The sequence below is a fragment of the Erigeron canadensis genome, chromosome 7 (assembly GCF_010389155.1).
Source record: "Erigeron canadensis isolate Cc75 chromosome 7, C_canadensis_v1, whole genome shotgun sequence".
NCBI lineage: Eukaryota > Viridiplantae > Streptophyta > Magnoliopsida > Asterales > Asteraceae > Erigeron > Erigeron canadensis.
In genome coordinates this window covers 13060112-13073039 of record NC_057767.1, presented here as the reverse complement: position 1 = coordinate 13073039, position 12928 = coordinate 13060112, and positions in this window count along the sequence as shown.

The window sequence follows — 12928 nt, the reverse complement described above, 5'->3', positions numbered from 1 at the left end:
CCAGTATGATAATACTAGGTACAGAATGTTCTAGAGTACATGTTGTCAGCTATTCATTCGTCACCTGATTTATATAAATCACCATAATAAATATAATAATATTTATATAGGTGATATGTTGAAAGAGTGAAGTGCTAGGCTCTTGGTCTTTACAAACTCTATGCTTGTCTAGGCTTCATTGGAGTGGGCCCACTTCTTGCTTCCCTAGCCTTACACTCCGCATGGATTCATGCTTCTAGCCTTTATTTGATGCTTCCATAAGATATATATATATATATATATATTGACTGACTCTCTTTTCTATGTCTAAGTTTGTTGCTTAGGCTTAGACAAGACCACGCCTCACTTTCTTCTTTTAAGTTTGGTTGGGCCCTCACCCTTTCTTTCCTTTAGCTCCGATTAATCTAAAGGGAAAATAAAGCCTTTGCTATTTGCTAGCCTTCTTTGTCTAGCCTCGGCTGGGTTCCACTTCTACCTTAGATGCCTCGCCAGTAGGCCCTACTCCCAACCTAAGCTTCTATTCCATCTTTCTAAGCCTCGCCAATCATCCTTCGAGACCTTACCTGGGCCTACATCCGGTATTACCTCCTAAGCTTCGCTGGCTGTACATGAGGGCTCACGAGACTTTATTTAAGCTTCGCTAAAGGGTGGGTCCCACTTCCAGGTTGCAAGGTTTCGATATTCTGTCTTTGTTTGAGGCTTCAATAATATGTAATATATATATATATATATATATATTTATGTATATTAGTCAATTATCAATCCGATCGTCTTTCTTTTCAGCTAACCTTGCACTTTTACATATTTGATTTCAAATATATATATTTCTATAAGCCTTCGATATAATCATCCATTTCTGCCTAAGCCTCTGTTCGTTGCTTAGCTTTGTATCGGCCTCACGTATATATAAGAAATTAGGATATCTCACCATAATTGTTAGTGTTCGTGAAAATTCGTTCATATATGAACACAAACGAATGAACATGAACAAGCCATTTTGTTCAGTTCATCCGTTCGTGAACACAACATTATGTTCGTTTTATCTGTTCATGAACCGTTCGTTAAGTCAAAACGAACGAACATGAACAAAGTCCCATTCATGTTCGTTCGTAAGGTCCCATTCGCGTTCATTCGATTCATTAACAGCTTTAGGAAGTAGTGATTTCCATGTCTCCAACCCAATCTCTCCACAAAAATAAAAATAAAAATAAAAATCTCCACGTCATCATTGCTTAATTAAAATATTTCATGTTAAAACTACAAAATTTCTTACAAATATACAAAACTACTAAATATCAGAGAAGTGATGAGCTCCAACCAAACACAAACTAGATCAATACCCGGTCGGTGACCGGGTTAGAAACAATAAATATATACTTAAAAGTACACGAATTATGTACAACTTTATCTTTAACTTGATTTTTTTTATCGGGTCCGGGTTAGGTTATTAGGTGGTTCAGTTGACCCGTTAACCTGAATAACTTCTTTAAAATTTTATTTATTATATATAATGTTGACCCATTTGACCTCAAAACCCACTTGACCTATCAACTCATCAACACACATCACCAAAAAAAAACCTATTTGACCCACTTGACCTAAGTTATATTCATTTGACCGCCAACCCACTTGACCCAAAAGAACCCGCTTGACCAAAGCTAACCCAATTGACCTGCCCATCCCATTGACCAAAAACAACATACAACATATTTGACCCAGAGCTAGCCATTTGATTTGTCAACCCATTAACTTGCCAACCTAAATGGCCAAAAATTAGTTATAATTAATTAGGTTAATTTGGTAGACCCGAGATAGAGGTAGGTTGATATTACTAACAATAAACTTTTAGTGGGCGAGTTAGGATTATATATTTTCAACTTGGCATCCTGGCGTAGGTTGACCCGATTGATAACCCTAATAATAACAGTTGTTTACAAATACACACATCTTGTATAAACCACTAAGAAACTTTATTTAATATATTTATTTAAAATTTAGATTAAATGGTTAATTTGTTAAGAGTTTAATTTGACGAAATTTCTAGTCAATCTGTTTAGAACTTTAGATGTATTTTTAAGTAAACTTCAAAATTATAGCATACTAATTAATTTCCTTCGATCTTGAACAAAATTGGTTCACTAATATGAATTAAAATTTAACTTATTTTAAATAGCAAAATGTAAAATTTGTACCAATGTTGCAAAAAATTCTGAAAATGTAATTTTGACTACGTAAATTGCATATATGTGGTGTGTGTAATTAAACTTATGATGTGTGATTAGAACGACCCAAAACATATTTAATAAAAATTTACTCGTATTTGACATTTAATTATAAAAAGATTAGAAAGTAAAAATGGGCGGGAATGATAAAAACAAAACAAAAACTCTGTCATGTCAAACCTCATTTCACATTTTTATCAAACACACACTTCTCTAGTTCAGCCACAACTCGCCCTTTCACCGCCACACGACCCGCCGTGTCTCTCTTCCAGCCACCATCGCATGCCACTTCTAGCCCGACCCCTCTTATCCCGTCGACTACTTCGCCTCTATATTTGTGCGTGTAATAAGAGATTTGTGGGTATGTTTATCCGCCTATAGATCCATGGGTGTGTGTGTGTATGTATGTGTGTATGTGTGATGATAGATTTATGGGCATGATACACTTCAATACTATGGAGAAAATAAATTTTGTAATGAATCAACGTAATGGTTATATGGTAATATCTTCACTTTTGTAATGAATTTTGATGAATTTTGTGGGTATGATATACTTCAATAGATTTGTGTGTATGTGTGATGAATGAACATAGTGGTTAAAAAACTTAATGTAATCTTACGTTTATAGATCTGTGGTGTGCGGCGGTATAGATCCGTGTGTACATCCGTTTTGGATGGAATTTGGTTGCAGGTGTACGGCGGCTGGTGGTGGCCATTGGCCAGAGGTAACAACGGCTACTGGTAGCTGGTGGCAGGTAGTGGCCGAAAGTTATTTTGGTAGGTGGTGATATGGTTAAAGATGGTAAATGAATTGATATTTTGTATAAAGATATGTAATTAATTTTTAGTCAGATCTATTAATTAAATTAATAATAGAAAATGCTTGATTTTAATTTCATATTTAATATATGCGAATGAATCTGAAAGGTTACATTAGTTGTTTGACTATTTGACTATTAGTTTTAAGGGTTGAGATCAATTTAGTTATTAATTTTAGTGGTCAAGATCAAAAGTTGAGGTGATTTTTTTCTCTGAGCTCTAGGAGCCATAAATATATATAATTTTTTATTTTTTATTTACTTTTCATACAAAAGATATAAAAAAACAAAAACAACATAATAATTCATTAACCAATAATATATAGGTAAATGTTCATTTGAATCCTTAATTTTTCATGAAACCCAAGGACTAAATCCTAGCCATTTGATTATCTCAATCAATTGCTAGGATTGAAACTTTGCCATAATTAAAAAAAAACACAGAGGGGCATATATGTAAATTTGCTCAATAAAAAAAAAAATTCTTTTCCCCTTTCTTCCTTCTGATGGAACACACACAAACACACACACACACACACACAAACACACACTTTCTCTCTCTCTTTTCCTTCTTGGACGGTGACCACCACCACCACCACCATATCCGACCGCCTCCGCCACCACCACTACAATCTGGATCTTCATCTCAAACCATTAGCAACAACAACAAGTGGAAGATGATGTTTTAGATATTATTAGAGTGATATATTTATGTAGTTTATGTTTTTTATATAAATAATGGATAAACAAACCAATTTTATCCATGATTTGTAGTTTTTTTCTCTGATTTTTGTTTTTTATATGATAAGAAATTGTATCTTTAGTTGTTGTTGTTTAAAATTTTTATAATGAGTTTTGCCCACAAAGTGTTTGATGAAATGTCTAAACCAAAATGTATGTACTAAATCAAATTTGATTATATATGTATTTACTGATTGAACAGCCAATCATACTTGATTGTACATAGATCTATTCTAAAATTTAATTTTGTATTGAGGTTTTAGTTACTTGTTTTCTTATGCCTAAAATCATATTTGATTTTTTACTCTTACAGTGTGAAACCCTTATATATAATGAACTATTCAAAATCAAAAATAATTTTACGCATACATTGTGAAAAACCTATATATAATGATTTTTTTATAAAGAGTTTTTACCCACAAAGTGTTTGATGAAATGTCTAAACCAAAGTGTATTTACTAAATCAAATATGATTATATACGTATTTACTGTGTACAGCCAATCATTTCCATCGGCGATTAGGTTTTTTATCATGGCTTACAAGTCGAAATCATCAAATAGAAAACGGAAAAGTGTTGATCATGATTCCGGCAACTGTAATTTTGTTTCCGGCAATTGTAAAAATTTATTCAAAATCATATATGATTTTGCGTATAAAATTGAGACAGGCAAATGAGTTCTATACAAATAAACATATTTAAAATCAATTTTGATTTTATGCATACAGTGTGAAAAACTCATATATGATTGTCTATAAAATGTACAAAATCATATATGATTTTACGCATACATTGTCTATAAAATGTACAAAATCATTTTTGATTTTGTGTAGCACATTGTGTCAAACCAAATGGCTTCCATATAAAGAAATTTATTCAAAGTCATTTATGATTTTACACATAAAGTATGAAAACCTATTCAAAATCAACTTTGCAAAATCATAAATGATTTTACGCATACATTGGGGAAAAGCTATAAAAAATCATATAGTACACTGAGACAAAACCAAATGAGTTCCATACAAAGAAAACATTTAAAATCAAAAATGATTTTGCATAAATTTTCCCGGGTTTTTACATGGTAGCTTAGGGTTTAGGGTTTGAAGTTGTAGGGTTAGCGACTTCAAACCCTAAACCCTTAAGCGTACCGTATACATCCATTCCCCCACTGTAGGCTTTAGCATTTTAGGGTTTAGATTTTATGGTTTAGATTTTCCCAGGTTTTTACATGGTCGCTTAGGGTTTAGGGTTTGAAGTTGTGGGGTTAGGCTAACCCCACAACTTCAAACCCTAAACCCTAAGCGTACCGTATACATCCGTCCCCCAACTGTAGGCTTTAGCATTTAGGGTTTTAGAATGCAAATTTTCTAAAATGTATGCATAAAATCAAAAATGATTCTGCATAGATTTTCCTGGGTTTTTACATGGTAGCTTAGGGTTTAGGGTTTAAAGTTGTAGGGTTAGTCGTTAGGCTAACCCTACGATTTCAAACCCTAAACCCTTAAGCATACCGTATACATCTATTCCCCCACTGTAGGCTTTAGCATTTTAGGGTTTAGATTTTATGGTTTAGATTATCCCGGGTTTTTACATGGTAGCTTAGGGTTTAGGGTTTGAAGTTGTAGGGTTACCCTACGACTTCAAACTCTAAACCCTAAGCGTACCTGTTAGGTCGAAAATCGACTAAGTATAATTTGTTCAAAATAGTTGAAGCTCAGAAGAAAGCTTGCTCAGGATTCTGAAATCATTCAGAATATAGCTCACTGAAGCTTCACTTCAGATTTAGAATCAACCAACACTGAAGACGTTCAGACGAAAGTCAAAGACTGAAGACTGAGGAAGAAGATCATCTCAGAAGCAGAGCTCAGAGAAGATCTTACCTGAAGTTGAATCTGAAGAGGATCAGTGAAAAAGTACTTACAACACTTTTTCACTGATTACGAGGAAAGTCTTTTTGCAACTTTAACTACCTTTACCCGGTTAATTACTATCAACCTGGGATTGGGAAAGTTTTAGCAAAAAGGTTGGGAATAAAGTATGTCAAGTCACATCAAGAAACTGACATACTTTACCTTAAACAAGCGTGTTATGGATTTGTCCTACAAATCCATCCAACCATATTTAGTACGGCATTTTGCCATGTCATCAAGACATGCTTTGCCTATAAATATAAGACTTCTCACACTTGCAAAATAGCTTGGAACTTTGGCAATTGCAACGTGTGATATTACTCTAAGTATTCTTACGAGTAATTCCTCGTCACATAGATCATTTGTATTTCTGGGTTGTTTAGATACTTTCACAAGTGTGATTATCTTTATTCCGCAACAACTCTTGTATTTTATTTACAAGCAATAAATAAAATACATTGAAAAATACATCTTGACTCATTGCCATAATACTTGATTATATTTAGTAATTTATATAGTTTCAAGCAATTATACATTATTACTCTTATCCATTATCTGGATCGTAATTCTAACTAGTCCCATCTAGTTTCGATTTACTTGCCAGTCGGGTTACTTGATATAACTTGTGATTATTATTGTCTAACCTTATATCTTGTTATATCTTGATCTCGTGCACATCTTGTTAGGTGGACTTACATTTGGTATCAGAGCCTCCCAGGTTAAATCATTACTTGGAAGGCATGTATGCTCAAGTACATCGCTGGTGTTGAAAGACACTTGACCACCATTCTTGTTGAAGGTCCTTATGTTCCCATGAATGCTTCAACTGTTGTCTTTAATCAAGATGGGACCCCTAGATTAACACCCAAAGAGAAAGATCATTGGTCAGAAGAAGATCATCGTTTGGCTGACCTAGACTCTAAATTACAAAACATGATTCTCTTTGCTGTCCCAGAAAGTTTAAAACCTACTCTTGTTTTACTTGACAATTCTAAGTTGATGTGGGAAGAATTGCTAACACAATTTGAAGGAACAAAGGAAACTGTCACTACAAGAAAAGTTTCTTTAAATAAAAAATATGAAGCATTTTTTGCATTACCAAATGAGTCTTTAACTGAAACATATCTTAGATTTACAAATTTGGTTAATCAATTAAAAGCTCTTGGTGTAACAAAAGACAAAGAAATTTTGCTTGAAAAATTTTGTGATATTTTACCTTCAAAATGGGAAAATTTGATCATGGTGTTAAGACAAGGAAACACTCTTCACAGCCACACTCTGGCCTCTCTATATGGTACTTTTAGATTCACTGAGGAAAACAAAGCAGAGAGAGTTGTGGCTGAGCAAGATGCAAAGAATCATTCATCTAACAAGTCAGCTCTGGTTCATTATTCTGAACCTCAAGATACTGCCCTACTATCTTCTGAGAGTGATCAGTCTGACTCAGTGAAGAAGATAGTAGCTGAATTGATGAAAGTTGGTATTTTTGATTATGCATCACATGAATGTGATGAGGATGATGATGATGATCTAATTGCTATGATTGCCAAAACCTTTAATCGTTTTAAATTTAAAAACAAAAGAAATGGCAAACAATTTTCATCAAACAACACTGTTGATAAATCCAATCTTGAATGTTTTAAATGTGGAAAGAAAGGACATTTTATGAAGGAATGTAGATCATCACAACCTTCCTCATCACACACTGCCCCTAACCACTCTATCTTTCAGAAGCCAGATGATGGGTACAAAGCTAAGTACAAAAAGCTGAAAGCCCACATGGCAATGATGGCACAAGAAGAATCCAACAAAAATAGCTGCATGGTAGCCAATACTGAAAAATGGGAGGATTCTGATGAGTCATCTGATGATGAAGAAGAAGTAAGGGATATGTGTTTCATGGCTCGTGAAGATCAAAGTCATGTTGTTAAATCTGATGTGGAATCTGGTCGTTGGGTGGATATTATCATGAAAAAGGTTAGTGAATTTGGTTTTGAGAATGATGAAGGACTAAAACTGAATCTTTTAGTTCGAATTGAGGCTGACATATCATATGTTGAGACTGTGCATTCAGAAGGTATTAAAAATTTTGAAATGAATTCTTCTGAACTGAACGCCAGTCAGGCCAGATTAAAAGAACTGAAAGATGTTCAGTTGACCCTGAAAAGTTATCAGTCAATGGTTTCAAAATTAGAATTGGAAAAGGAAGAATTAAAAACCATTTTAGAAAAAGAACAAAAAATAATAAAATCTTGGATGAAATCACCTTTTCCAGAAGCTGCCATAAAGAAAACTTTTGAAAACCAAAGAATCGCTTATGGCAATGGTGATCTTCATCTTGCTTCTGTAATAACTGATTTTGATGCTCTTCTAAAAGAAATGAGACCAGAAATTGTTTTTAAAGATCTTGGAAAATCAAAACTGATAACTAATCAAGCCCTGGAACAACCTGAGGGCAAATCTGAAGCATGTCAGACCAGTGCTTCAGACAAGAAGGCTAAATCCAAGAAGCCCTCCCCACAATCTTCAAATCAGGTTTCCAAAAACCAGAAAAAGAAGAAGAATGTCATCCCTGCTGAGCCTTCTACCTCAGATTCTGGTAGAGCTCAGGTGTCTGATCATGAATCTATTTTGTTAAGGATTGAAAGTCAATTTCAAAATTTGGCTAGGCAAGTGCAAAGCTGTAATGCACGATTGAAGAATGTTGAAAGCACTCCACAAAATCTCAAACAAAATCCAAAACCTTTTTCAAAGAAAATCAAACAAGAAAAGCAAAAATCTGAGAAGAAAAAGGTTTCTGAGATCATTAAACCAGTTTGTTTTTGTGTCATCAGAAGTTATGACTGAAATTCCCTTTGATCCATCTGTTCCCCACATACCAAAGAAATCTGAGACTGTTCAGGGAAAGTCCAGTGAACCCATCAAAAGATGGGTTCCCAAAAAGAACTATTTTTTGTGCATGTGCAGGGTGACCGCAAAAAGAATACTTGGTTTCTTGACAGTGTTGCTGGCAGAACCATGACTGGTCACAAATCCCTGCTGGAGGAATATAGGGTGCAAGAGGGGCCCTCAATAACATTTGGTAATGATGATCATGGACAAACTGAAGGATATGGTATTGTGAATAATGGTCAGGTCAAATTCACAAAAGTTGCATATGTGAATGGTTTGAAATATAACCTGATCAGTGTCAGCCAACTTTGTGATGATGGCTTTAAGGTTTTATTTGATATTTCACAAGGTACCATATTCAACAGAGATTGGAAGGTAGTAATGATTGCTCCCAGAAAAGGAAACATTTATGTAGTAGACATGAACAGTGCTACTTCTGAACAATGTTTCTATACAAAGGCTGATGAGGACACCAATTGGTTGTGGCACAAAAGGCTATCCCATCTCAATTTCAAAAATATAAATAAATTGTCAAGAAAACAACTTGCTGATGGGATACCAGCCATGTCTTTCAATAAAGACAAGCCATGTCCAGGGTGTGAAATGGGAAAGAAGAAACGAGCATCTTTCAAAACCAAGCAAAATTTCAGCATCACTGAACCACTTCACATGTTACACATGGATCTCTTTGGTCCTGTGAATGTTCAGACAAAAGCCGGGAAGAAGTACACCTTAGTTGTAGTTGATGAATATTCAAGATATTGTTGGGTAATCTTCCTCAGAAATAAAAGTGAAGCTGCTGCTGAAATTATTGCCCTCATCAAACAAATTGAACTCAAGCACAAGCGAAAAGTATGTCAGCTCAGAAGTGACAATGGCACTGAATTCATAAATTCCACTCTGGAAACTTTCTGTACTGGCACTGGCATATCTCAGAACTTCTCCTCAGCACATACTCCAGAGCAAAATGGTGTTGTAGAAAGAAAGAATCGAACACTGATAGAAGCTGCCAGAAGTATGTTGAATGAATCAGGTCTTCCAAAATGTTTTTAGGCTGAAGCTGTTGCAACTGCTTGCTACACTCAGAATCGTTCCATTTATGTCAAAAGACATAAGAAGACTGCCTATGAAGTACTCAGAAATAGAAAGCCTAATATTGGATATTTTCATGTCTTTGGATGTCCAGTATACATTCTGAATGATTCCAGCAAATTGGGCAAATTTGATGCCAAAGCTGATGAAGGATATTTCCTAGGTTATTCAACAATTCGCAAGGCCTTTAGAGTCTATAACAAAAGACTTGAAAAGGTTGATGAGTCAGTTCATGTTACCTTTGATGAATCAAATTCTGCAATCTTTGATAAACCAGTCTCTGAACAACCTTCAGAAAGTCCTCTCAGTTTCGGTGATTCTGATCAAAATGACAAATCAGATCAGTCACCTGAACATGTTTCTGTTCAATCCAGTTCAGAACCAATTTCAAATCAGCAATAACATTCCATTCTATCCTTCAGTCACATTCAAACTACCTCCTGAATTGACTATTGGATCAGATGTGCATGCTACTCCTCAGATATCAGTTTCCCCTGAAATACCTCAGAATGAAGAATTTCATGATGCAAATCGTGATTTACAAGATGATGAAGATGATGAAACTGAAATAGTTTATTCTGATCCATCTTCTGAAGTAGGACAGAGAAGTTCTTGCACTGATATCATTGTTCATCCTGGTCATTACTCTAAATGGACTCGCTCACATCCAATTGATCAAGTGATTGGCGATCCAAGTAGAGGGGTTCAGACCAGAAGAGCCACAAGCGATCAATGCTTATTCGTCAGCTTCTTGTCACTGATAGAACCGAAGAAGATTGACGAGGCTTTGAAAGATCCAAGTTGGGTTGAAGCCATGCAAGAAGAGCTCAACCAATATGAAAGGAACAGTGTTTGGGAGCTTGTTCCATGTCCCTCCAATCTGAAGAAAGAACCAATTGGGACAAGATGGGTCTTTAGAAACAAGGTAGATGAAGATGGCCATGTAATCAGAAACAAGGCCAGACTTGTTGCAAAGGGTTATGTACAAGAAGAAGGAATTGATTTTGATGAGACTTTTGCACCAGTGGCAAGACTAGAAGCTACCAGAATTTTCTTAGCTTTTGCAGCTCATCATGAGTTCAAAGTTTACCAAATGGATGTTAAAAGTGCATTCCTGAATGGAGAGCTAGAAGAAGTTGTGTATGTGTATCAACCTCCAGGGTTTGAAAGCAAAGATAAACCTCACTGGGTGTATCGACTGAACAAAGCATTGTATGGTCTGAGACAAGCACCTAGAGCCTGGTATGATACTCTAACTCGACATCTTTTAGATAATGGTTTTCGTAGAGGTGCTATAGATAACACTTTATTCATCTTGCATGAGAAAAGTGATATCTTACTTGTACAAGTATATGTTGATGATATTGTGTTTGGATCTACAAATAAAAAATTGTGTGACAAGTTTTCAAAAATTATGTCTTCTGAGTATGAAATGAGTATGATGGGTGAATTGACATATTTTCTGGGTCTTCAAGTAAAACAAACCAGTGATGGTATTTTTATTAATCAAGAAAAATATGTCAAAGATTTATTAAAGAAATATCAATTTGATTCAGTTTCATCTAAAGATACTCCAATTTCTGCACCATTAACTTTGGACTCAGATCCTAATGGAAAACCTGTCGATCCCACAAAATATCGTGGTATGGTGGGATCATTGATGTACTTAACTGCAAGTAGACCAGACATAATGTTTGCAACATGTCTTTGTGCACGATTTCAATCTGATCCCAGAGAAGCACACCAGAATGCAGTAAAAAGAATTTTTCGATACCTGAAAGGTGTCCCCAGACTAGGTCTTTGGTATCCCAAAGGCTCAAGTCTAGATCTCATGGGCTATTCAGATTCTGATCATGCAGGTTGTAAGATAGATAGGAAAAGTACCACAGGTGGGTGTCATTTTCTTGGTGGCAAATTAGTTAGTTGGACAAGCAAGAAGCAGACTGCAGTATCATTATCAACTGCTGAGGCTGAGTACATTTCTGCTGCAAGTTGTTGTGCTCAGATTTTATGGATGAAGAATCAACTAACTGATTATGGTGTTAAGTACACAAGAACGCCAATATTTTGTGATAACACAAGTGCCATCGCAATATCTCACAATCCTGTAATGCACTCTAAAACAAAGCATATTGATCTCAGGTACCATTTCATTCGTGATCATATTTTAAAAGGTGACATTGAAATTCATTTCATTCCCACTGATAAACAACTGGCTGATGTGTTCACAAAACCTTTAGATGTCAAAACTTTTAAACATCTCATCAGTGAGTTAGGAATGCTAAATCCTGTGTAGCATTTCAGGGGGGATTGGCAAAAATGTTTTTACAAGAGAAGGAAACTTTCTTTCTGAGGGGGAATTTTTGCCTCAGAAAACACTTTGTCTGAAATGTTTCAGAAACTGAAGAACTTCAGAATTTCTAAAATATGAGAAGGTTCAGATTGCAATTCCTTTACCTCTCTCGGAACTTTAATATTATTAAATCTGAAGTCCATCAAAACCTTTTATTATACAATGGATACCCAGCTGGCAAGTGGACACGTGATTTTTACTGTTCCAGGATACCTTTTTACTGACGTGTCATGCCACTTGCGCCGTAAAGGAAAATGATCATTGCTTTTGCATTAAAAATGGTTGAATTTTTCTCGAAAAGGTGGGGTCATGCCCGTTGTAGCATTTAATGCGGACGTGTCGCCTAAAATTATTTCGGACTTCAAACCCGATCAAAATTACCATCAATAAAATATCATTATTCTCTTTGAGTTTGAATTCCAAAATTCTTTTTATCTATTTTCAACTGAAAATCTTTTGAATTTCTTTGAAAATATATAAACCTTTTTTCCAAAATCATTCTTTCATTTACTTCATTTTTCATTTACTTCCAATCATATTTCTCTCTCATTCTCTCAAACATTCAATTCATTCTCTCAAGTATTCAATTTTCATTTCATCCTCTTTCATAACTTCCAACCCTAAAATTTCTTAACACATTTTCATCTCCTTTTCTTCATTTCATTCTATCTCCTTTTAAATGGCTTCCTCATCCTCCGTTAAAGAACCCAGAACCCTCATTGCTTTTGAATATTCTCCACCTAAATCTGCTGTTAAGCCCAGCTCTCAATGGCCAAAAGACTTTGAGTCTAAAACCATTCGTTTCAACATGAACAACTTTAAAGCAGCCCTTAACGCCAAATCTGAAGGGCTTATACACTGTCCCCTTTCATACGCTCTTACTGCTGACCCAGAGCGTTTA